Source organism: Hyla sarda, chromosome 2 (assembly GCF_029499605.1).
Source record: "Hyla sarda isolate aHylSar1 chromosome 2, aHylSar1.hap1, whole genome shotgun sequence".
Lineage (NCBI taxonomy): Eukaryota > Metazoa > Chordata > Amphibia > Anura > Hylidae > Hyla > Hyla sarda.
This window is the reverse complement of record NC_079190.1, coordinates 428,036,368-428,063,545: the sequence shown is the minus strand read 5'-3', so window position 1 is coordinate 428,063,545 and position 27,178 is coordinate 428,036,368. Positions and strand designations below refer to the sequence as shown.

The window sequence follows — 27,178 nt, the reverse complement described above, 5'->3', positions numbered from 1 at the left end:
GCATCAATCCTATAAATACTATCCCTGTGTGTCTATTACTAGAAAACGATTATGTATGAAGACATGGTGGTGGAGGGGTCACATGAGTGAAAAACTAAACTGCTAAAAAGACCAACTAAAAACTTTTTTCAAGGCTCCATTTATGTTCTCATGTTAGTTCCACATTCCTTATAGCTACATTTTCTACTATTTTTAGCTGTTTAAGGGGGGGGGGGGGAAATGATGGACAACCAAGGCAGCCCACTATAGCAGCATCAGCAGCCGCTCGGTTAACTTGTTTATTGGTTTGCCTTTTTATAACTATGACTTACAATTATGTAGGCTTAACAGCATTTTGTACAGTAATGTCTGACCAATCTAACATGTAGCAATCTTATTGGGTTTGCCGACAGATGATGTAGGCGTGGAAAGAAACGGGCATGGTAAGTTTCAACGTTCTATCCCTTGTTTTCCCTGGGCATAACCTGCCGCCAGAAGCTTCTGGGAGTTGATCACTTCTCACTGAGAACACGAACACACACAGCCAAGCTTAGCTGCATGTGTATAAAGAAGCAAGAATAGCCACTGTCTGTAATGACAAGGTATGATAAGCAATATCAGTCAATTTAAGAATGTTAACCATCAGTCCTCCGTGTACGTGCGTCGATGCAATATGTATGGTGGGGAGCTGTAGATATCCTATACATGCATATTATACTAAATAATACATATACTTCCATTATCTACATAGCAGACATGGAGGGGAAAGCATGGTTCTCAACATACATTAGATTTAGGTGATAAGTACCAGTGATTTAAGAGGGGATTGTCGTAATGTGTATAGTTGACCACCGGACTGCACAATTCACTGAATCAAATATAGATGTACACAAATTAGTCTCCTACATCAAAAGCATATCACTGAAGCACTAAAACTTAAAAAGGGGTACTGCGGTGGAAAACATTTATTTATTTTTAAATCAACTGGTGCCAGAAAGTTAAACAGATTTGTAAAGGACTACTATTAAAAAATCTTAATCCTTCCAGTACTGCTGTTCTTTTCTTTTTGAATTTCTTTTCTGTCTGTCCACAGTGCTCTCTAACGACACCTCTGTCCATGTCAGGAACTGTCCAGAGTAGGATAGGTTTGCTATGGGGATTTGCTCCTGCCCTGGACAGTTCCTGACATGGACAGAGGCGTCAGCAGAGAGCACTGTGGAGAGATAGAAAAGAAATTCAAAAAGAAAATAACTTCCTCTGTATTATACAGCAGCTAATAAGTACTGGAAGGAATAAGATTTTTAAATAGAAGTAATTTACAAATCTATTTAACTTTCTGACACCAGTTTATCTTTTTTTTTTTTTTTATTTCCACCGGTGTACCCTTTAACATTTATGAAATCATTCAAAAACATACCATAGTATGAAAAATGCAAAAACATCCAAAGATTTACACCACAGTCACCACCAATGGACTGCCCCAACATTGCTGTGTGCAGAGTATTAATACCTATGGGGGACTAAGGGATCACAGTTGTCAGCTGAATCCAGCCAGGAGCCATCTTCTGTGTATTGAAAGCTTAAGGCAGAGCTTTCTGGGTTAAAGATTAACTCTGGCTCAGGGCCATGTTCTACAAAGGAGGACTGAAACAATATATGCAAGCCTGACTCTATAACATGCTTTACGATGGCCAAAAATCAACCCACCATAGTGTTTAGTCCAATACCAGAATTATTTCCCATATTAGAACACAAACCAGATTCGGGGATGGGTATAAAGGGAATTTTTAATATACTCCTAAAGTAGTCAATTTAGGTGACATTACATTAAGTACAGATGAGCAAGTATGGGAATGAGAAGGCAGCTCCGTTCTATGCAACCATTTTTGTGGACCTTCCAAAGCCATCAAAGGGTAGGACATTCAGTTCTGTGCAGCTACACGATACACTGGTTCATGTGATCATCACAGCTTCTTCCAGTTATTTCCCAATACACCCTGTACTTGGAATAATGTACCAATATCTTGGTTAATGCCAATAGCAATATGTAGACCTTACTTTTCCGAAGAAAAAAATAAATAAAAAATCAACCAAGTGGACCAAACAACAAACTAAAAGCCAAGCATCTGCAAACTGACGCATTCGGTGACCTCAATCACTTCCTTTATTTTTTACCTTGAATCCTCTCACATTGCTACTAAATGTTCTGTCACTTTTATTTTTACATTTGGAATCGCATTTTACAAATTCCAGACAATAAGAAATTCCAGATTAAAATTGAATTTAGGGAACTTATTTTGGACAGGTCTGTGGAATTTCCAGATCATCTAGTGCCAAACTAAAGAATTATTTTATTATTTTTTTTTTTTAAAGCTCCAATTCTATTTCTTAACACAAAGGTCACCATATAAGAATAATTGTGGCCTGGTCAAGTCCAAGGTAAGTATAAACAAATTATAAAAAAAAGAGGAAAAAAACTAATTCAGCTCACCACTATGCGGTACTGGATGAACAGAAGTCCCATATGGTGCGAAGAGCAGGGAAGGCAAACAGCGGGCCAGGTCCCGGAATCACATAAACAAAGGGTGGGCAAGAACGCACAGACCTCCAGCTGGAGGTCCGTGCTTTCTTGCCCACCTTTTGTTTATAAACAAATTATACACTGCATATATATACCCTGTCATTATTACATATTCATTATCTATAAAGACAGGCAAGTTGAAAAGACTTTCATGCTAACAAGTAAGGAGTTCTATATAGTGTATCCTACACACTCTAAGTATAGTACAGAGGGTCTCAAGTCTCTACATAGTCATGTCACAAATAAAGAAAAAGTTATAGCACACGTCACTTAAAAGGCAGGCGGCGGAGTGCTTCATGCCTGAGGCCTATACAAGGGATCTTCACCACCCCCAGGGACTTCCACTTATTGGCAGAGGATTCAGTGCTTCCTGCCCTAGGGCGCCATTGCTCAGAGCGGGATCAGTGGGAAGGTAAGCTTCTAAACTTTTTTAGAATATAAAAGATAATATTGTGTCCAACCACTAAGCCCCACCTTCTTCCTCCGATCTCCTGCAAGGGGCCCCGGCTCTCCCAGGCAAGGGGGACTGTGTAGAGCCCCGCAAGAAGAGGCGGCCGACACCCCCCCTCCATGTATCTCTATGGGAGAGCCATTCGGCTATCTCCGGCTCTCCCATAGAAATACATGGAGGGGGTATTTCAGCTGCCGTTTCATGCGGAGGTCGACATGCTCCATTCCAGCAGACCCCCTGCAATCTAGAACTTATCCCCTATCCTTTGGATAGGGGGATACGTCTTCTTGCATGATATATCTCCATTAATGTTTGTAGATATGTATACCCAAGAGTTGTGTTCCCCAGCTGCTGCAAAACCCCCACTCCAACCATACTCTGACAGCAGTAGGAGCTATAGAGCCACAGGTCAGGGGAACACTACCTTAGGGTGTAAACATGTCTGTACCACTGGTTTAGATCACAACCTCAAACCATCTTGCAGTCTAAAATCAAATCGCCCAAAAATGATTTGATGCTCTTGATATGGAACCAGGTTGCTCTATATTGAACATACGCCTAGGTTTAGATGTCTCTGCGTCTACTGTAAATAAGCAATGTGTGCGTCGTTGAAGGCCGGACGGTTTGTATCCTGATATCATCATATCTCAGATTTGTATGCATTATCACAGCAAGTACAGCCAAACTTAGATATAGAACCAAGTACTATTACTCAATTAGAAATAAATTGTATTCACCTGTACAATCTGCCATTACAAGGGATTGTTTTCTCTACATCAAAGCTTATTTCAGGCAATGAACATCAAGACCAGGATCTAGCTAATCCCCTCCAGTTTAGACAAAGAGGCATCTGCCAGCCACTCGTCTGTAACAAAAGCAGTCAGTAAACCCTGTATCTAGCACTTACTGTATGTATACAGTCCTGGCTACACCAAGTTAACCAATCCTTTACCATATGTCTTGTCCCAACTATAGATTTTCATGCTGTTGCATATATATCAGTTCCCTGGGACAGCATATACCTATTGCCCAATTCATTTACCCCCCCTCCCCCCAAAGAGGAAATTTTAGAAGAAAAAAAAGCATCTAAATAGATTTAAGATTTTTTAATAAATAGTTATAGAAGTATTGTTCACAAGGCCAAATTCACCTTTGAGGTAAAACAGCAAATGTGTGCAGGTAAAATCACGGTATAGAAATCTCACCCATATTCTGCTGACATCAGTGCAGAAACAAGAGCACGCTGCAGGTATTACCAATGTCAACGTAGCATAGCGTCTACAGCAGTGTCTTCCAAACTGTTTGGCTCCAGCTGTTAGTTTTCCTGTAGTTTTGCAACAGCTGGAGGCACGCTGGTTGGGAAACACTGGTATGTAGCTAAATCGGAGTGTAACGCATGCAGATTTTGCAGAGAATTTGGTGGTCTGCTTTGTCGTCTGTTAACAAGCGCCAAACAACTTAGGGGATAAGATGTCTGATGGCAGGGATTCCAACCATCGGGACCCCGCGATCTCTGCTCCGGCACCCCGGCTATCTGAACATTTATGTGCAGAACGCCGGCTGTGCTAGCCTTTGGGGCGGTTGGGGTCGTCATGCCCTCTCCATTCATGTCTATGGGCGAGACAGAGATACAGCTTTAATGCATCTCTGTATCTCCCATAGAGCTATATGGGGGGGGGGGGGGGGGGCGGTCGCCAGTAATACGGCACAACAAGCGGAGTGGAGATCCGGCACAACAAGCAGATGTTTCCACCATGGAAATTTCGCCGTGTGCAGGGTGCAACAGAACTCAATTGAACACAACAAGACTCTGCTGCAATAGAATTTCCAAGTGGAATTTTTCTGCCGGAATTTTTCTATCATTAAATAAATAATAAATTAAATAAAAAAAATAAAAAACGCACATTGTCACAACAATGAAGGCTGCACAACACTACAGTGGTCCCTCAACATATGATATTAATTGGTTCCAGGAGAACCATCATATGTTGAAACCATCATATGTCGAGTACATATGTCTATGTAAAAATGGTAATTGGTTCTGGGGCCTCGGAACCATTGTATGTTGTATACATATCTCTATGGGAAACTGCTAATTGGTTCTGGGATGACCATTGTATGTGGAGTTTATGGGGAGTGTTTAACAAACCAGGGTGCCTCCAGCTGTTGCACAACTACAACTCCCAGCATGCATGTACAGCCATTGACTGTCTGGGCATGCTGAGATTTATAGTTTTGCAACAGCTGGAGGCACATTGATAGGGAAACATTGATGTATGGGGTGTATAGTGTGTATATGTAATGTATGTGATGTGTGACATTGCATACAGTACTGTACAGTTCTTTAAATACCTTCAGGGGGGACAGAATCTCCTCCATTACGATCCTGCTGACTACAGCTCTATAGGAAAGGAAGGGGAGGGCAGCCAGCAGCTCATTGGATGCCTGCAGCAAGATGCTGCATGTTATTGGCTATGGCGGCACTGGGGGGCGGGGCTTACACAGAGCTCACAGTGGAAGCCTGCGTGAGTTAGCAGGACAGCATGTGAGTAACAGGAGGCAGAACGGGGCACACGGGGCACATTAGACAACTATCTGTCAGTTGCTGAAGTTGTCAGCGCTGTCAGATAGCTGTTTGTACGATGGCCCCGACACACAGCAGCATCATATGTCGATGCTGCCTTCAACATACGATGGGCTCTGAGAGGCCATCATATGTTGAAATGATCATATGTCGAGGCCATCATAAGTCGAGGGGTCACTGTATTTACACAGGGTATCAGTACAAAGATTCTCTCTAGGTATTTATTTTAGAAGGATAACACCGATTAGACCTGTATGACCTTGACAAGACTCTTCTTCTATCCGCTATATTCCACCTTATCACGGCCCTAAGTCAATTGACCCTCAGACGATAAGAAGTAAATCAGCTTCAGACAATTCAGCACTTCTGCCTTTAGGAGTGCGCATTAAGTGCTCATACCTTCTAGTGTCAATATGTTCCATTAGGGCAGCGTTTCCCAACCAGGGTGCCTCCAGCTGTTGCAAAACTACAACTCCCAGCATGGGAGTTATAATTTTGAAGCAGCTGGAGGCACCCTAGATGGGAAACACTGCATTAGGGTCAGTCCACGGAGACTGGGCCTATGTTGTGTATGAGGCATGTTTACAGCAAATGTTCCATTGCAAAATAAAGCCAAGCTATAACCTGTCAGCACAAAATAATGGGGAGGAAAAAAGCTAACAAAGAACAGTATTGTTTGTGTGCTTCAAGGAGAGTTAATCCTACAACCCTTAAAAGGGGTACTCCACTGAAAAACATTTTTATTATTATTACTTTTTTTTTAATCAACTGGTGCCGAAAAGTAAAACAGATTTGTAAATTACTTCTATTTAAAAATCTTAATCCTTCCAGTATTTATCAGCTGCTGTATGATCCACATTAAGTTCTTTTCTTTTCGAATTTCCTTTCTGTCTGGGGATTTGCTTCTACTCTGGACAGTTCCTAAAATGGACAGAGGTGTCAGCAGAGAGCACTATGGTCAGACAGAAAGGAAATTCAAAAAGAAAAGAACTTCCTGTGATAAGTACTGGAAGGATTACGATTTTTAAATAAAAGTAATTTACAAATCTGTTTAACTTTCTGGCACCAGTTGATTTAGAATTTTTTTTCTTCCAGTGGAGTACCCCTTTAAATAATAGAAACATCAGATTACAAACCCGAAGTAATGGCTCTATTCACACAGTGTTTGACTAAACATGTTTGGCCTATGCACCAGAAAAGAACCTGTCACTTGTGATCACAGCAGCCTCAGCACCAATTCAGGCATCTACTAGGATGGTGCTTAAATATTTTTCGGTTAACGCTCACAATGACTGCATTGCACTTTAGAAAAGAGGCAAATCCAGGTGTGCCCGAAAGCTGAAGTAATTGTGAGCGCTAGCAGAAACCACTAACACAATGGGGGAGATTTATAAAAACATGTGCAGAAAAAACGCTGACCAGTTGCCCATGGCAACCGATTGCTTCTTGAATTAATAAAAAAATAAAAATAAAAAAAAAAGGAACTGATAAAAAATAAAAGCATTTCCTCTGCACTGGTTGTGATAAATATCCCCCCAATGTGTACGCACTCTCCAAATATATGAATAGAATACAAGTAGACGGAGGAGGGTATTGAGGGAAAAAGTGATCATTGACCAAGCAGCCACTCCACTGTAATTGAATAGCCAGCCAGCAGAAAGATCTGAGGGCAACAGTATGGATGTCCCAATACCGGTACCTGCACGGTACTGGCGACACGTGCAAATGGAGGCTATTACAATCTACAGGGGAAAGATTACTACTACCTACAGGGTACTGCTACCTACACAGGGGCTGTAATCACTATATACAGCAGGACTACTACCACCTACAGGGGGGGGGCTGTAATTACCTACAGGAGGGTGGCTAATACTATCTATGGGGGAGGGCTGCTGCTACCATCTACGGGGGCGCTGCAACTACCTACAAGATGGGGCGGGTAAAATGACGGGGCAGGGAGAGGCAGCAAGTGGAGGGAGGACGAGCAGCTATCACTGGGAAATCTGGACGACAGGCAGCATATCATGCAGGGCGAACACTACTTCCCCAGCTTTATGTACTGCACATCACCAAGCTTTTCCAGACTCCAGAGGAAACAGTCTGGTGCAGCAGCCATATTAAAGACAAAGTAAATTAATAGATGTCACACTAGTATTCTGCCATTTGGGAGTCTTAGTACAGGGCTCACAGTACTTCCCCCAGCTTTATAAGACATCTGAATGGCAGAATATTAGTGTAACATCTGCTTCTTTACTTTATTTTAATATCACTGCTGCGCCAGACAGTCTATTCAGGAGACTGTTGGCCACCTACAGGGTGATAATGCCAGGGAGGTATAGGGAGATGCTATAAATAATTAAGAGTGCACAGTTAGGGAAATTTTGGGCCAAACCCCGAAAACCTAGGTTATGCTTGGCCGAAAACCAAAACCCGAAAATGCATTGCCCCACCCCCTTTAAAAAAAATATATAGTTTGTTACATTTTATAACTTTTTTGGGATATGATGTGACCAAAATCGGTATTTTTTGCGTTTACGCCATTCACAGTACAGGATCAGAAACATAATTTAATAATTGGGACAGTTACACACGTGGCAATACCAAATATGTTTTTTTTCTATTTTCTTATAAGGAAAATGGAAAAAGGAGGATGATTTAAACTTTTAATATGAAAGGGGTTAATGGGTGTTTTTTAAACTTTTATTTAAATTTATTTTTTTATTTTTTTACACTTTATCAGTTTCCTTATTGGACTTTTAGGAGGAATCATTAGATTCCTCATACAGATCAATGGAGTCCCATAGAACTCCATTGATCTGTGCTCATTTGGTTGAGCCTGTTTAGGACTCAACCGAATGAGCACAGCCTGTTCCCTTATAGGACAGATCATGATGCGGTATAAACAGTAGAATGCACCGTATATCCATTAGTCCTTTTTGGATCTCAAAAGCAAAAAATATGTGAACACAGCCTTAGAAAGCCCTCTTTAGTTATACAAGTATAGTTATTTGAATACATCTCTTATGGTGTGTTCACACATTCAAGTTTATTATTGCAATTCTATTCAAAGCAAGAAATGGATGTGAGAACAGGTGAACTCTCAGGTCCTTTATATGTGTCCCCTGTTTATGGGTTCTGGATCTGGTACAGGATCTGTTCCTGGCTTTAAATTTTAATTATTGCAAACCTGACCGTGTAAACACACCCTTAAAGGGGTACTCCGGTGAAAACCTTTTTTCTTTTAAATCAACTGGTGGCAGAAAGTTAAACATATTACTTCTATTAAAAAATCTTAATCCTTCCTGTACTTATTAGCTGCTGAATACTACAGAGGAAATTCTTTTCTTTTTGGAATGCTCTCTTATGACATCACGAGCACAATTCTCTCTGCTGACATTATTATAATAATAATGCTTTATTTATTGTTGTCCTTAGTGGGATTTGAACCCAAGTCCCCAGCACTGCAAGGTAGCAGTGCTAACCACTGAGCCACCATGCTGCCCTTAGCATACATCTGCTCTGCATGGTTGCTAAAATGGACAGAGATGTCAGCAGAGAGCACTGAGCTCGTGATGTCATCAGTGTTGCAAAAAGAAAGGAATTTCCTCTGTAGCATTCAGCAGCTAATAAGTACTGGAAGGATTAAGATTTTTTAATAGAAGTAATTTACAAATATGTTTAACTTTCTGCCACCAGTTGATTTAAAAGAAAAAAGGTTTTCACCGGAGTACCCCTTTAAGGAGAAGAAGAACTCTGAGTAAATCTCTAGCAGAAAAGTATTTAGAGTCAATTAAATCTGAATTAATTTGTAAGATATGAAGAGTGAAGCAGCCGGCTGAAATTAATCAGGTCTAATTCCCACCACGGCAGTAAACCAGTACATGAGAAATAGACAGAATACAGTGTAAACAGAAACGCTCCACATGTATGTCATGATTATAGGTTAAAAACCCCGGGTCATGGAGCACAGCTACTGTCAATACTCTGCACATAGCTCCAGGCAATACCCAATAGCTGACTACATAAAAGCAAATGCTTTGCACTCCAGATTGACTAAAGCATAAAACACAAATACACAGAACAGAGCCTCATATGTGAGCACAAGAAAAACAATCTGGAAACCAAAAATAGCAAAACTAAGAAGTCTGGCGTCACTCTTAGCGGCCTCCTCTGATACTCAGTTACATGAAAACTAATAAGAAGGGGGATCTAGGTAAACTAAACTATACCCTGGCGGTTTTGCAGATGTAACAATGTTACTAAAATTTCCATGATGAAAGAACACAGGCAGTGTTTTCTTAAAGGGGTACGCCGCTGGAAAATATTTTTTTTAAATCAACTGGTGCTAAAAAGTTAAGCAGATTTGTAAATTACTTCTATTTAAAAATGTTAAGCCTTCCAATACTTTTCAGCTGCTATATGCTCCACAGGAAGTGCTTTTCTTTTTGAATTCCCTTTCTGCCTGACCACAGTGCTCTCTCCTGACACCTCTGTCCATGTCAGGAACTGTCCAGTGTAGGAGCAAATCCCCATAGCAAACCTCTCTTGCTCTGGACAGTTCCTGACATGGAAATAGGTGTCAGCAGAGAGCACTGTGGTCAGACAGAAAGGAAATTCAAAAAGAAAATAACTTCCTGTGGAGCATACAGCACTGATAAGTACTGGAAGGATTTATATTTTTTTAATAGAAGTAATTTACAAATCTGTTTAACTTTCTGGCACCAGTTGATTAAAAAAAAAAAATGTTTTCCAGTGGAGTACCCCTTTAAAATATGTTCCTTTAGGCTCCATTCATACCACCATCATGACTTCTGTTAAAATGGAAAGCATGATGGCAGTGCCAGTCCCGTCAAACAACCGATATAACCTGGTCTCTGTAAATCAGCAGTGGGGTTGTTCTTTAAAAGTTACACCTACTTCTAAAGGGCTGACATCAAAGCTGTGGGAAATGTACTTTTTTTTATTGCTCCTTACAATACTTTTAATATATTCACTATCTAATATTCTATGCAAAGCATCTCTAATCTGGACGAGGACTTCAAAGCAGGCGAAGCCAAGGGCAGTCTGAAGTTATTGTAACAAGAAATTATTCTTTGAATAAATCTAAAGTAAAGTGTCGATAAAGTAAGAAGTCCATCAACCTTGATAAGATTGCCGATCGCTTTTGTGACATGAAAGAGTGTGAAAGATGCTGATCGAAGGCGAATATGAATCCAATTAAATTTGAAATGATTTGTTTCAATCATGGCTGACTTGAAGATCATTTATTACAAAATGGTCGGGTTTTGCTAATAAAAACCAGTCACAAATCTGTTTTCATATCTTACCGATCTCATGTCATGAGCAATACCCCATACAGTGTCAGGCAAAAAAACACAATGCCCCAGATTTATTAAAGTGGTCCACCATACAACCTGCTAAAATCACTAGCGTATAACCCGCTATACTGGTTATACGCAAGTACTGAAGTGCGGAATTCAAATATTTATATACTACTATAAATTAGACATTAGAAATTCAAAATGCTTTATACTTTAGGTTTACTTCTCCATGTGTTATATAAATGTTCACTATGTTGTATTTATAGGACTTTCACTTGCCTCTTCCTTGTCATGCCCTGACAAAGCATAACCCAGACCTAGAACAGCCCTGGGCCAGGCATGAACTTGTGTTTTATCCTTCTATACATCATTCAAGTGAAATCATTTAATGGACGTGATGGAGTCTAGTGATTCATTTCCTCCTAAGGATATTAAGAGGACATGTAGTATTCATCACAACCAATAAAACAAATGCATGTATGTATTTTTCTGCATCTTTGTACCAGTCATTTTTTGAAATCACTAAGGCTTGTTTCACGCAACAAAATTATGACGTTTAAAAGATCTGTACGAAGTTCCGTGTGAAAATCAGCTGAAAACGTCCGTTACAAAATCCTATAGGGCCGTTAGAAAATCCCATTATCGCCTATAGGATTTTTCTAATAGCCGTTTTAAACCAATTATAGCCCGTTATTAAAGGGGTATTCCGCCCCTAGACATCTTATCCCCTATCCAAAGGATAGGGGATAAGATGTCAGATCGCTGCGGCCCCGCTGCTGGGGACCCCTGGGATCCCCACTGCGGCACCGCGCTATCATTACTGCGCAGAGCGGGTTCGCTCTGCACGTAATGATGGGCAGTACAGGGGCCGAAGCATCGTTACGTCACGACTCCGCCCCTCGTGATGTCACGGCCCGCCCCTTTCAATACAAGTCTATGGGAGGGGGCGTGGCAGTCGTCTCGCCCCCTCCCATAGGCTTGCATTAAGGGGACGGGCCGTGATGTCACGAGGGGCGGCACCATGACGTCACGCTGCTCCGTCCCCCGTATCGCCCGTCATTACGCACAGAGCGAACTCGCTCTGTGCTGTAATGATAGCGCAGTGCCGCAGCAGGGATCCCGGGGGGTCCCCAGCAGCGGGACCGCGGCGACCTGACATCTTATCCCCTATCCTTTGGATAGGGGATAAGATGTCTAGGGGCGGAGTACCCCTTTAATAACGGCCGTTATTTAGTGACGGAAGATAGTAACGGGAGAAATAGTGCATGCATCTACAACATGAAGCAGAAAATGTAGTTTGCTGCAGCATTGGTGTGACTTACATGATTGCATGTCACTTAAAATGGGGGTTGAAGGGAACCTGTCACCTGTTTTATGCTGCCCAAACCACGGGCAAAATAAAACAGATGCAGTAAGCAGTATTGTGGAACACCAGGATTTATTCTGAAATTCTCAGGCATAGAGAATATAGAGAAACCATAGCTTAAAAAAGCCGTTGGGACCAGGTAAGTAGTCATGAGTTGTGGTCCTTGCTGCTACTCCATTGCAGACCCAAGGAGGCAGTGTGAATTGAAGTCCACCACAACTTTAAAGGGGTATTCCGTGGGTTAAATAACTTTTAACTATCCTGCCCATTAGGAATAATTATGCTAGTTTTACATTTACTTGCTATATCGCTCTACCATAGATCGTCTTCTTTTTCTTCACTATATGGTCTAGCGTTTCCTTTCAGGTCCTGATGACGTTCGTCTCACAATCCTTTGCGGCTCAAGGCGGCAGCTGGTAGACGGGGGCTTGGCTATTTATTGTATTTCCTCACAAGCCAGCGCCTGATGACGTTTGCGGTCCATCTGTACGTCCTGACGTTCCGGCGTTCCCTGCGCAGATTGCCGAGATCCCGGGACGCCGGCACGTCAGGAGGACGTACAGATGGACCGCAAATGTTATCAGGGGGCTGGCTTGTGAGGAAATACAAGAAACAGCCAAGCCCCCGTATACCAGCTGCCGCCTCGAGCCGCAAAGGATTGTGAGACGAACGTCATCAGGACCTGAAAGGAAACGCTAAACCATATAATGAAGAAAAAGAAGACGATCAGAGCGGTATAGCAAGTAAATGTAAAACTAGCATAATTATTTATAATGGGCAGGATAGTTAAGAGTTACTTAACCCCGGAATACCCCTTTAAACCATTGACATTTCGAAGAGTTAAAGGGAACATATCAGGAGAATAGTTTGTTTGTTTTTTACTAATGAGAGGCAGATACTGAAATTTATATATTTTTTGATTATTTTTCCTTTTTGAACATTATTATGGGTTCAGCCATCTTGCCTGAGCTGTTTTTAAACAGCATTTAAAAATATGTTTTACAGCAAGCCACTCGGCCATAGGTAACAACAGACTAAAGCCGTCTCTTAGATATGAATGGCATGCTCAGTGAACTTTGCAAAGACCATTCTAGTGGGAAGGGGAGGCTGAGCTGCGAGCAAGCACTGTGTGTTCCTCTGTTATGTATATACTCATGTCACTGCTTTCCTGTCTGCAATGAGAAGAAGGGAACTGCTGGAAAATTATCTTTATTGAGCAGAAAGTCTCAGCTAAGGTTTTAGGCCTATTGGACAGAAAGTAAACTACAAGATATCAAGTTTATTTTTAAATCTACATAGTAAAGTGATAAGTTAGAAAGAACATCACCCTCAAAAATTCTTAAAAAAAATATGGTTTACATAAAACCTTGATTTAACCAATAGGTCATTTTCAGACACACTTCCATTGAAATAGCAAAATATCTATCTTAGGTGTGATATGATGTGCTGAAAAGAAATAATAATATAAAAATTATTATTATTATTATGCCCTTGGATCCAGGCTGCTGTACATATGTAAGGGGTTAAAATACATATTAAAACACAAGCTTCCTCTGATCTCTCAACTCTGACCCTCCCTTGCTCGCCCATTCTTACGTTCTCTTACGTTTTTGTACTCATACTTATGTTTTATTGTCTGTGGCACAATGGGTACTGTGTTGCCCACCTATGCCCTTGTACATTGCTGTTTTTGCTTTCTGTTATCACTACGATTTAAACATTTTATTTGAAAAATCATTGAAGTTATAAAAAATAAAAATAGAAACAAACAAACCCAATATGAAATGAAAGGGGTCTGCCCATGAGGCAATACAATCTACAAAGGGTGGGGGAGAAAACAGGAGGGGAGGAAGATAGCTACCGTATATACTCGAGTATAAGCCGAGTTTTTCAGCACGATTTTTCGTGCTGAAAACACCCCCCTCGACTTATACTCGAGTGAAGTCTCCGCCTGTCAATCCCTTCTCAGTGGTCTTCAACCGGCGGACCTCCAGATGTTGCAAAACTACAACTCCCAGCATGCCCGGACAGCCAACGGCTGTCCGGTCATGCTGGGAGTTGTAGTTTTGAAACATCTGGAGGTCCGCAGGTTGAAGACCACTGCGGCCTTCATCATCACCCAGACCCCCCCTTTAGTTTTCTACTCGCCTCCCCTCGGTGCGAAGGAAGGGTGAGCTGGTCCGGGCCATCTATGCTGCAGGTGGGGAGGGTTAGTCGTTGTCCATCTTCACTGGGAGGCCCTCTTCTCCGCTCCAGGCCGGCCCCAGACTAGTGACGTTGCCTTGACGACGACATACAGGGACGTACGTGCGCAGAAGACGTACCTGCACATGAACGTCCCTGAGCGTAGTCGTCAAGGCAACGTCACTTGTCTGGGGCCGGCCCGAAGCGGAGAAGAGGGCCTCCCGGTGAAGATGGACAGCCCGGAACGACCAACCCTCCCCACCGGACGGTCCCTGCAGCATAGATTGCCCGGACCAGCTCACCTTTCCTTCCCCCCGAGGGGAGGGGAGTAGAAAACTAAAGGGGGGTCTGGATGATGACGAAGGCCGCAGTGGTCTTTAACCTGCGGACCTCCAGATATTTCAAAACTACAACTCCCAGCATGCCCGGACAGCCGATGGCTGTCCGGGCATGCTGGGAGTTGTAGTTTTGCAACATCTGGGAGGTCCGCAGGTTGAAGACCACTGAGAAGGGATTGACAGTCGGTGATGAGGAAGATGACTGGGGTGATGATGATGGGTGTGATAATGACAGGGCGATGATGAGGGGGTGTTAATGATGGGGGTCTGGATGATGACAGGGGAGAGGGATGATGACAGGGGGGGGGATGATAAATTTCCCACCTTAGGCTTATAGTCGAGTCAATAACTTTCCTGGGTTTTTGGGGTGAAAGTAGGGGCCTCGGCTTATATTCGGGTCGGCTTATACTTGAGTATATACGATATGTTAAAATCCAGATCATACATCGTTCTGAATACAATGTGAGATGTGTTCACTTCAGATTGAGGAGAGGTCTACTTTAGGTTATTGACTACCAATATGTCCAGGACTTCATTGGTAACAGAAGCAGTTCACATCTGTTTCTGACTAAGCGAGTGTCTGACTGTCCTCTCCATGGGCTACGTGAAGAAGCCAAGTGTCATTTTCTATAATTGCGAGTAACCACAACGTTTTTGGATGTCGTCCTCTTCAGAGACCTTTCACTCTCCACTCACTGCGCTCATAGAAAAAGTTCAATTAACTTTCTATTCCAACCACAGCTCTCTCCAGAGATAGACGGGTTCCAGAAGATACATCTACGGCCAAAAAGTCACTGTTTCATCCAGGAAGAATGGAAATCTCTATAAAACCTACACAGCGGTGGATGTGACTGAATAAGCAAGCTTCAATGAAACTCTCTCTGGCTAACAGAATGCCAATAAAGTTAATTTATTTTACTATAACGTCTCAATAAAACATCTATGAAAACCATAACATCTAGCAAAGACAAACTAGCATAGCAACAACTGTCACGTATACATCATGTTACCGTGTAATTAAATAAATTATCCATGACCAGATGACACAATGTAGCCAGGAAAACATGCTGTGAGGTTTACTTACTATATTAAAGGGGTACTCCCATGGAAAACTTTTTACTTTATTTTTTTTTAAATCAACTGGTGCCAGAAAGTTAAACAGATTTGTAAATTACTTATATTAAAAAATCTTAATCTTTCCAGTACTTTTCAGGGTCTGTATACTACAGAGGAAATGCTTTTCTTTTTGGAACACAGAGCTCTCTGCTGACATCACGAGCACAGTGCTCTCTGCTGACATCTCTGTCCATAGCAGCATATGTTTGCTATGGGGATTTTCTTCAGCTCTGGACAGAGGTGTCAGCAGAGAGCTCTGTGTTTCAAAAAGAAAACCATTTCCTCTGTAGTATTCAGCAGCTGGAAGGATTAAAAGGACATGTCCGGTGCTCACTTTTCTTTTTGTATCCGTTCACGGCTGCAAAATAAAAGAAAACAAACTTTCTCTTACCTGCCTACGCTCCCCCGGTGCTCCGGTACAGGTGTTCGGTCCCCGGGCTGTATTCTTCTTACTTCCTGTTAGCCCGAAACGTCACACGGAGCTTCAGCCTATCACCGGCCGCAGCGATGTCCCGCCTCGGCCAGTGATAGGCTGAAGCTCCGTGTGACGTGCCGGGCTAACAGGAAGTAAGAAGAATACAGCCCGAGGACCGAACGCCTGTACCAGAGCTCCGGGGGGAGCGTAGGCAGGCAACAGAAAGCTTGTTTTTTTTTTTTGTTTTGAAGCCCGGAACGGATACAAAAAGAAAAGTGAGCACCGGACATGTCCTTTAAGTACTGGATTAAGATTTTTTTAATAGAAGTAATTTACAAATCTATCTTTCTGGCACCAGTTGATTAAAAAAAAAAAAAAAAAAGGTTTTCCACAGGTTCCACGGGAGTACCCCTTTAATAGCGCTTTTAGTGTCCCACATTTTTATACACTATTCCCAAAATGCAGCACTGAAATGGCATATCCCCGCATTCACGTACAGAGTTGGTTTCACTCATACATTATACTCTTCATGGCCTAGATCACTTCTGCACATATACAGTATTATTTGCACAGTACATGTTTGCTGTGCCCTCCAGTGGTCCCGGGAGAACTGTTGATCACGTTGTTGCCTGTATTAGTTCCTATACAAAGTCCCATACCATACAAATAGCCAAGCAACAGATAAACAGACAAACAGGATAATCAATTACTTTCCATATAATAGCTTGTTGTCATAACAAAAGACTAGACAGGACATTGTTACCGAGATAAGTATTATCAGGACGTGCCGAGCCCTAAAACTACAATACCATCATTATATAGGCTTACAAAGGGAAGTACAGGGTTCACTACATATAACACATATAATATACATGGTATGTGAGCAATAAAGCAAAATGACCCAACATACTTGAGTAAAGAATTAGAAAGTGACAGCTTAAAGTGCTTAGAATGTGACAATAAACCTTTTGCATGAAGACTTCGAACAAATGTAGGTACGTAAAACAAAAACATAAGAGAAAAAAAAAAAAAACTATCACTGAGTGACTAAAAAGTTAAAGGGGTACTCCAGGAAAGTGTGTATATATATATATATAGACAGAGAGATATTATAATATATGTGTCTGTGTGTATATATATATATATATATATATATATGTATATATATTTTTTTATATTTATTTATTAGGGATGTCCCAATAGCATTTTTTTTAAGACCGTGTACAGATTCTTTTTCTTAAGTACTCGCCGATACCAATTACCGATAATTTTTTCAATGTCATGTGACAGGTTTTTTTTTCCCCACAGCGTATTTTACGTTGTATTGCCGCTCCGAGCAGGCACATCTAAAGGCAGCATGTAGCGGTCTTTTTTCACTTTTTTAGTCCCCATAGGGGACTATTACGTGCAATCTGTAAATTGCATACATTGATCAATGCTATACCATAGCATAGCAGTGATCAGTGTTATCAGTGCTCCTTTACTAATGCCTGCCATGGCTGGCAGCAGTAAAAGGAGCGACGATCGGACGCACGGAGCAGGGTAAGGGACCTCCGTCCGTCCTCACAGGTGATCGGGACACCGCGATTACACCACGGTGATCCCGATCAGCATCCCTGAGCTAACCGGCAGTTAACTTCAGGACTTTTAGACGCCACAATCAATTTTAATCGCGGCATTTAAAGGGTTAATGCGGGTCCCGACTATGATGTGTGCTCAGCTGCTGAGCACGATGCATAGCTTGGGAGAGGAGAGTGTAGGCGGTTTACCGCACCTCTGTGATACCTGCCGGCGGTATCGGGGGAGATATAAAGCTCCAAAGCCACCACACTTCCTGGATATGTTCCCTGTAAATCATCCTGCCTGCTATGCATGGCTCCTGTGGCCCCTGTTGTCTACGCTGGCTGCTTGATATTCTTCGCCATCCTTTCCTCCCCTTGCCCACATCTCTCAGCATTCATTGCAGCTCTGCTCTGACAGCCTCCACCCTCCTGCTCTAAGCAACAGAGAGAGGTTCAGTGTCTGACTGGCTAAGGCTGCACACACCTCCCTGTTCTCTGCGAAGAAAGCATGACTCATCAGTGCAGGGCAGAAACCACATGGTCTGTGTCTCTCAGGAGGCTGGGGGCTACTTTCAGAGAGGGATTTGGACAGAGACAGGTTGGATGATGTAATTTCCTTACTTCATGCATGAAAGTGACTACCAAAGAGGGGAAACTGTTCTATATAGTGAATATTTAGAAAATGAAATAGGTTGAGGAGAGGGAAAGGATGGGTTTAATTCCCCCGAGTACCCCTTTAAAAGAGTAGATTTGTGGTTTCTGTAAAAAGGGAATGACTTTGGTAAAATGGGCAGAGCCCAAAAGGAACAACATATGCACAAAAAGTTTGGGGCTTGATTTTTTTTTTTTTTTTTTTTTTTTTTTAAATAAGCCAACTAATAGTTGGCATAAACTTAAACTAGACAGTCTATAGATACCAAGATTTATCAGTCACCCTTAGCCACTTTGATTAATCTGGTGCATGTGAAAACTACGGGTAAACAGGAGGCAGATGAGCTCTGATTTCACCGATATTAGAAAAAAAATGCAAATATTTTTCTTCTTATCAGGCTTCTTTCCTGGTTCCCCTTCTCAAACTTATCATACTGAAACTGTTTCAAATCCTCCTGAGAGGCAAGACCAACTAGAAGTTTAATGAGGGATCATGTTAAATGCTGCCAATAGAAGCGAAGGAAAGGCAAGGAGTGAGAGGAGCAAGGTATAGCTGGAGGGAGAAAGAAGCAGGCGACATTGCTATATGATTCATGGGGGTCTAACATCTGGGATCCCCACAAGTTGTCAAAATGAAGTGGACACTTTGCTGGTATAATGCTGCTTCCCTTTCTGAGTTTCTCCCTGCACAGCGGTGCCCACTCACAGGTACAGGGAACAGCAGACAGTCCATATCATTTCAATAGGACCATGATGGTTATGTGCACAGCCAGGTGGCCGGGAGCCGCTTTGCAGGTAAAAAAAAAAAAAAAACATAGGTCGGCCTGTCACTGATTAAGATGTGATGGCGGATCTTAATGATAAGCAACCACATTTTTGGTTGGTTTAATAGTTGTATATATTTAATAGTTATTTATAAAGCTAGGTACATGGAGGAGAAAGAAAAAATAAAATAAACACTGCCTGCAGCAGACCTGGAAGTCTGAATATGTATGAGCATATAGGTGCAGCAGTGACGTGCATGGTAATAATTCATGGAATCTACTCAGCAATATTATCTGAGATCAGGAGCACAGTCATTAGAACTGATATAAGTCCCTGTTTATACAATTGACTACAGATCACGCTGAACAATGTCACTGTTTCACCACTTGCTAATTTCACTGACAAAGAGAATGATCTCACTTGACAGAATGATCTACGAAGACATCACCGCACCTCCACCAATCTGGACATGAATTTTGTTCAATCCTAGTTAGGACTCGATGTACAACTGCTGACATGTAGAAGAGGATGGAGCAGGAGCCACCTAGACATGCAGCATCCAGCGTTATGGGGAACGAAGATCCTGAGTCATTGCATGACACAGACCTTGGAAATCCTTATAGAATATGTCATCATTTATCATCACTGTAAACTAATCAAGCTTTTTCTCTCAAGTCTTGGTGGTTTTCTTTCTCAGAGTAGAAATTATCTCTATAGACCTGCTATATACAGGAATATGGTATTAGGAAGTAATAGCAAGGTAACAAATAAAATTAACTGCTTTCCCTTACCAGCAGAGTAATCGCATCATGTGAGATACTTTTTATAAGGCAGACACAGAAGACATTTCTTTAGGAACAGCACAGATGATAGATAAATAGTACAGAGGACACTATTCCAGCAATAAATCATTAAAAAAAAAAAAATAAATAAACTACTAAAAGTCCATTAACAGAAATGAATGAAGGATGCCTGATGAAGCCGCGCATGTGTGGTGAAACGCGTTGCATTTTAATAAACCTTTTATACTCACCTGATGAGCCTGTTCCGAGTCAGCACCGCAAAAGACCCACCGCACCCTTGAAGTCGATTTGTCTCTATCCACTTGATTGGGAGGCTGCAGACCGGGCTCTAAGGGTATGTTCACACTACAGTGTGAAAGGAATCTCCGCTCGCTGAATTCAGCGAGCAGAGATTCAGACTGGCAGCCGGCGGTGGCGGTAGGACCGGGCGGCACTGAGCCGTCACCATTGACGGCTATGCAGTATTCGAGGACTTCCGCGCAAAGAATGAACATGTTCTTTCTTTGCGCTGAACAATTTCAGGGGCGGAATTGTACGCCGCTGAAATTCCGCAGTGTGAACAGGTCTCGCGGAGACCCATTCACACTAATGTTAAGTTCACACCGCGGAATTCCGCGGGATTTCCGTAGTGTGAACATACCCTTACAATCCTTACACGCTGTCAATTGCTGTGTCTGAGCTCACACAACCACTTGGGGTAAGAGCCTTTAAAAAGAATCCTTCTACCAATACCTACCCAGTCAGTTTACGCTATGGAGCGCTCTCTTTTATATTTTTTGTTTTCCTTAACATAAATGGCCACAATGCTCTTCTATAACAGTGTTCTCCTCAACCTGTTGCAAAATAACCTAATGTGGGGGGGAACTATACTGCCAACCTAATGTGGGGGGGGGGGGAACTATACTGCCAACCTAATGTGGGGGGGAACTATACTGCCAACCTAATGTGGGGGGGAACTACACTGCCAACCTAATGTGGGGGGAACTACACTGCCAACCTAATGTGGGGGAACATGCTGCCTACCAAATGTGGGGGAACTACAAGGTACTGTACATTGCGGTAGGAGGGGTAGTCTTATATGGGGAGTATATCCCAAACTCTACATTTTAACTGTAAAAGTTGGGGGTCGTCTTATACACCGGCATATACAGTATGTGGGGGGGGGAGGGGTCCTACAGATACAACCGGCCCTTTGAGGGTGACCAAACTGCTGATGCAGCCCCCGATGAATTTGAGTTTGACACCCCTGCACTAAGTGATCTCCTCCAACCCATGTATGCAGACAGTTAGTGTCTGTTCACACAGTAGAGGAGAGGCACCTTGTAGAAGACACAACAAGAGTCACCAGCTCAACCGGATTTATGTTATGCAAACAAAAAAATGATGTTATCGGCAAATACTGTCAAAGCTCGGAATTCAACTAGTTTTAGTTCAGGCATGGCAGATTATTTCCGCCACAGATCAAACACAAATTCTCGAGGATTCAAAATTAATAAACATAGGCGGTGCATCAAAATTTTCCTAAAAATTCTTCAGAGCAGAAAATTCTAGATACGTGTGGATGCTGTTTTCAAAATCCCATCCGTATGTATTGGACTGTACTTTGTGTCACAACCACCATGTTTGATATTTTTTTATGCCCCCACTGACATCTCATTTTTGCTAGACATTTTTGGTAAATGTTACCATCTAAGGCCATGTTCACGAGGTGTAATTTGTGCAGAAAGACCGTACAGAAAACACGGGCAGACATTCGGCATATTTGAAGAATCCGGCGGGTGCTAGGACCGATCAGAAATGCGCCCTCTCATAGACAGCAATTGGGATTTCCATGGCAGAAACATCTGCTGCAGAAATTCTACCGTGTGAACTAGCCTGCGAAATAGCCAAAACTAGAAATGGGTCTAAATCTTTTTATTATCGTTTTTCTCTGTGTTTATTCCTTTATGATTATTCCATTCCTGGTTTCCATTCCATTCCTGGTTTTAGCTAAAATACTGACCAAAATACTGTGTGTGACCCCAGCCAGAAAGGTATGCTGACATATACTGCACTGGGTGTATGGAATTTGATGGACCGAACATAGTCTATTAGTGACTATGCTTAGTCCATTTCCTAAACATATAGGGGAAGATTTATCAAAACCTGAGGAAAACTTGCCCATAGCAACCATTCAGCTTGCTTCTTTCACTTTTAGGAAGGCCTGTGAAAAATGAAAGAAGCCATCTAATTGGTTGCTATGGGCAACTGGGCAAGCTTTCCTCAGGTTTTGATAAATCTTAGGCTCACTTTGGAGTAAATAAAGACATCACTTTATTTCACCAGCTTGGAGTGCCACTGCTTCTACTTGACTACTTCACTTTGGATCTCTGACCCAGATCAACAGCAGTCAGGCACCCGTTCACCTTTATCGCAGGAGTGCTGCTTCCCTCCTCTACTATATATATATATATATATATATATATATATATATATACACATACATACACACACACACCTTTTTGACAGTATTTTGATGTATACAGTTAATATACTGTGTGAGACATATGCCACACTGGGTTAATTTTAGATGTTCCAGGACTTTATGAGTACGATCCTCGTCTTAGGCCTTGTTCACATCAGCATTAGAAGCTCCGTCCCCTAATTTCTTTCTTCACTAAAATCCTTCAAAATAACAGACATCAAACGGAAACCTAATGGACCTTATTTAAAAGTCATTGGGGCCTGTCCTGCGGGAACACATGGGAACTTTCCACAGCATTAGCAGGAGTCCTGCAGGACCAGCCCTTAAAGGGGTACTCTGCCCCTAGACATCTTATCCCCTATCCAAAGTATAGGGGATAAGATGTCTGATTGCGGGGGTCCTGCTGCTGGGGACCCCCGCGATCTCGGCTGTGGCACCCCAGACATCCAGTGCACGGAGCGAGCTTCGCTCCATGCCGGATGACTGGTGATGCGGGGCAGAGGCTTGTGACGTCACAGTAATGCCTCCTCAATACAAATTTATGGGAGGGGGCGTGACAGCCGTCACGCCCCCTCCCATAGACTTGCAATGAAGGGTGACGACATGACGAGCCTCCGGTGCTGCACCCAATGTTGTTAACGAACGCCGGGTGCAGCAGGGAGAACATGGGGGTCCCCAGAGGCAGGGTAGGGTATAAGATGTCAAGTGCCTCTTTAAGTGGAAATCTTGGGTGAGTTCCCACACTTTTTTTTCCCAGGACTTGACCCCTGCCTGTCAGGCTTCCTTGGTGTCTATTGTGACACAGTCTGTCCAGTTCCATTATCAGTGTCTGAACGGAGCTCTATAACGCTGATGTGAACATCATGGGGGTCCAATACCAGTCACCCCTGCTGAATAGTTTTTCAGAGCTGCAGCGCCCCTATACATGGTGAGTGGAGCTGGAAGCAGACACCTCTGTACAATGTATAGAGGCCATCCTGGGTTACTGCTGCTCAGCATCCATTCACTTCAATTGGAACTGAACTACAGAAATTCAGCAGGGCCACTACGTACCAAGCTGTCTGATTCTGTATCTAAACAGCAGATCAGGAGGGGATCAGATATCCTGATGATGAGAAATCAATCAAAAATATCTAGACAATGACCATGGGCAGTAAAGGGGTTTTCAAGATAGACAGTAGAGCACGTCAGATTGGCAAGAATCTAATGTGACGTACCTACTGCGGAAGTGAAGCAGGGGCACTATTGGAGTGTAGGGATCCCCAACCTGTGGCTAGATGTTACAAAACTACAACTACCATCGTGGCCAGTGATGGGAATTGTAGTTTTGCAACAGTTGAAGCGTCACAGTTTGGGGACCAATACACTACCATAATGCTCCTGCTGTGGGGTCATGCAACATCAAGTGAGCAGTGTCACTGCAAGGCATTAGCGCAGACACTGGACGATCAGATAATGGCAGCGTATGTCTTATTAACAAGGGGTTTGACTGCCAGGACCCCAACAATCTTTCTAAATCTTCTTCCTGAACCAAATGTTGTATTGGATTGAACCCTGGGAATTGATGTAACTCTTATCTGAGAATGGTGCTGTAGGAGACACTGATGGCGTGCTCACCAGATAGAACACAAACCTCATATACATGCCACCCCGAATATAATGCCAACCTGACCATTCTCTACACATCTGGAGAACACGGAAAACACACTGATACCCAGCATTATGTGGATAACAAGTCAACGCGCCAACACGGCTGCCAGCTCAGCTCGCCGCGTCCATCTGTAAGATCATAACACCAAGCATTAGTAAATTACCAGCTTACCGCACAGCCGCTGCTCCGCCATCCTGTGCTACTAGACTACACTGATCAGAAGTGTCCACAGCAAGCAGTCCGCAGACATATCACTGACTAACCTGAACCGGACACAGCAAACATCAATTCTGATTGGTTACTACGAGGCAACATGGACCCTAATCAACATGAATTCTGATTGGTTACTACGAGGCAACATTGACCCTAATAAACAGGAATTCTGATTGGTCAATATGAGGACAACATGGATCCTAAACATGAATTCTGATTGGTTACTACGAGGCAACATTGACCCTAATAAACAGGAATTCTGATTGGTCACTATGAGGACAACATGGATCCTAAACATGAATTCTGATTGGTCAAGATGATGACAACATGGATCCTAAACATGAATTCTGATTGGTTACTATGAGGACAACATGGATCCTAAACATGAATTCTGATTGGTTACTACGAGGACAACATGGATCCTAAAAATTTTTATTTTGATTGGTTACTGCATGATGTTGATCCTAATAAATATGAACCCTAATTGGTTACTATGTAACAACACTGACTTTAACAAACATGAACTCTAGTTGCTATAGAGACAACATGGACCCTAATAAACAAGAATTCTAATTTACTGCTATGTTACGTTGACTTATTGGGGGAGATTTATCAAACCTGAGTAGAGGAAAAGTTGCCCATAGCAACCAATCAGATCGCTTCTTTCATTTTTCATAGGCCCTTTTAAAAAATGAAAGAAGCAATGTGATTGGTTGCTATGGGCAACTGGGCAAGTTCTCCTCTGCTCAGGTTTTGATAAATCTCCCCTGTTGACTAGAGGGGCCAACAGAGATCCTAATTAACATTACTTCTGATTGGTTACTACAGTGACAACACAACCAATTAAAGTTATTGTTTATTAGGATCTCCCCTGTAGTAACCAAAGAATTCACGTTCATGGCGGTCAACGTCACATAGCAGCCAATCAGAACTCATATATGTATTAGGGCCCATGTTGTCCCACAGTGGACCCGGATAATCATGAATTCTGATTGGCTATAGTGTGTCTATGGGACAACATGGACCTTAATAAAGGTAAATTCTGATTGGTTACTACGAGGACCCTAATAAATATAAATTCTGATTGGTCAAGATGGAGAACAGAGCCCAGAGTTTTGGATTCACCATAAGTTATGGCAGGAATTATACTCATCATATATACAGGAACACAATATGACTGATACAACTGTAACAGAAGCTCAGCTGAGCCCAGCACAGATGGAGGAGATGTATGTATGTGTATAGTAAGTGCAGGGCCTGACCATTACACACAGTATAGTTGTCTGGAGGACAGTGGAGGACCCCTGCACGCCTCTGATAGAAACCGCACCGTGTGACAGCTCAGGTACTGCGGTAATTCAGTCCAGGTAATACCGCCTGCAGAAGAGCAGTGTACAGCGCCAAGGACATGTGTCCCCTCCATACACAGCCCGATCACCGCAGCATCACTGCCCGCACTGCACACCCCCCATGTGTCCCGTACACACAGCATACCGTATACATACCGCCGGGGGAGCGCCTGCAGCACCGCACGATCTGCACAATGTCCCGCATCAACCAGCCCGATCCTCCCTCTATGGAGCTTTTTTTTCTTCTTTTTTTTTTTTTTTTTTACTAGAGCTGGTTAGAAATAATGGAGGTCTGCGGCCCCGCCTCTTTGTTTATGTCATCGCGTCACATGACCAACCCGGATGGCGTTAACTCTTACTGTCCCAGCGGGAAGCGCATAGAATGTGGGAATAATCCAGGAATGTATATACAGGAGATATAGGGGGCGCTGCTGCCTGCTCTTTAATGCAATTCAATTGTATATAATATACATCTGGAAATGTAACCCCTTAACGATCACCCGAATTTTTAGATTCCATAACTCAGTGTTTTCCAAACAGCGTGTCTTCAGCTGTTGCAAAACTACAACTCCCAGTATGCCCGGACAGCCAAAGGCTGTCCGGGCATGCTGGGAGTTGTAGTTTTGCAACAGATGGAGACATTGTTTGGAAAAACACTGCCTTTGTCTGTCTGGGCATGCTGGGAGTTGTAGTTTTGCAACAGCTGGAGACACACTGTTTGGAAAACACTGCCAATAGCTTTCTGGACATGCTGGGAGTTGTAGTTTTACAACAGCTGGAAACACATTGTTTGGAAAAACCCTGCCTTTGGCTGTCAGGGCATGCTGGGAGTTGTAGTTTTGCAACCACTGGAGACACATTGTTTGGAAAAACACTGCCAATAGCTGTCCGGAGATGCTGGGAGTTGTAGTTTTGCAACAGCTGGAGACACACTGTTTGGAAAACTGCCAATAGCTGTCTGGGCATGCTGGGAGTTATAGTTTTGCAACAGCTGGAGACACATTGTTTGGAAAAACACTGACAATAGCTGTCCGGGCATGCTGGGAGTTATAGTTTTGCAACAGCTGGAGAAACATTGTTTGGAAAAACACTGCCAATAGCTGTCCGGGCATGCTGAGAGTTGTAGTTTTGCAACAGCTGGAGACACACTCTTTGGAAAACACTGCTAATAGCTGTCCGGACATGCTGGGAGTTGTAGTTTTGCAACAGGTGGAGACACATTGTTTGGAAAAACACTGCCAATACCTGTCCGGACATGCTGGGAGTTGTAGTTTTGCAACAGGTGGAGACACATTGTTTGGAAAACACTGCCAATAGCTGTCTGGACATGCTGAGAGTTGTAGTTTTGCAACAGCTGGAAGCACATTGTGGGGAAAAACACTGCC

The 27,178-nt window shown here is 42.7% G+C and overlaps 1 protein-coding gene across 5 annotated transcripts in view; it reads right to left on the bottom strand.

Moving 5' to 3' along the window:
* The window catches only part of MYO18A (myosin XVIIIA), a 350,022-nt gene extending 323,928 nt beyond the window's left edge, over positions 1 to 26,094 (bottom strand). For all 5 annotated transcript variants that reach the window (XM_056559045.1, XM_056559047.1, XM_056559046.1 and 2 more), the window contains exon 1: positions 25,950 to 26,094. The gene's annotated coding sequence lies outside the window, so the exon portion shown is untranslated. The remainder of the gene's footprint in view (positions 1 to 25,949) is intronic.
* Between the last annotated feature and the right edge of the window lie 1,084 nt (positions 26,095 to 27,178).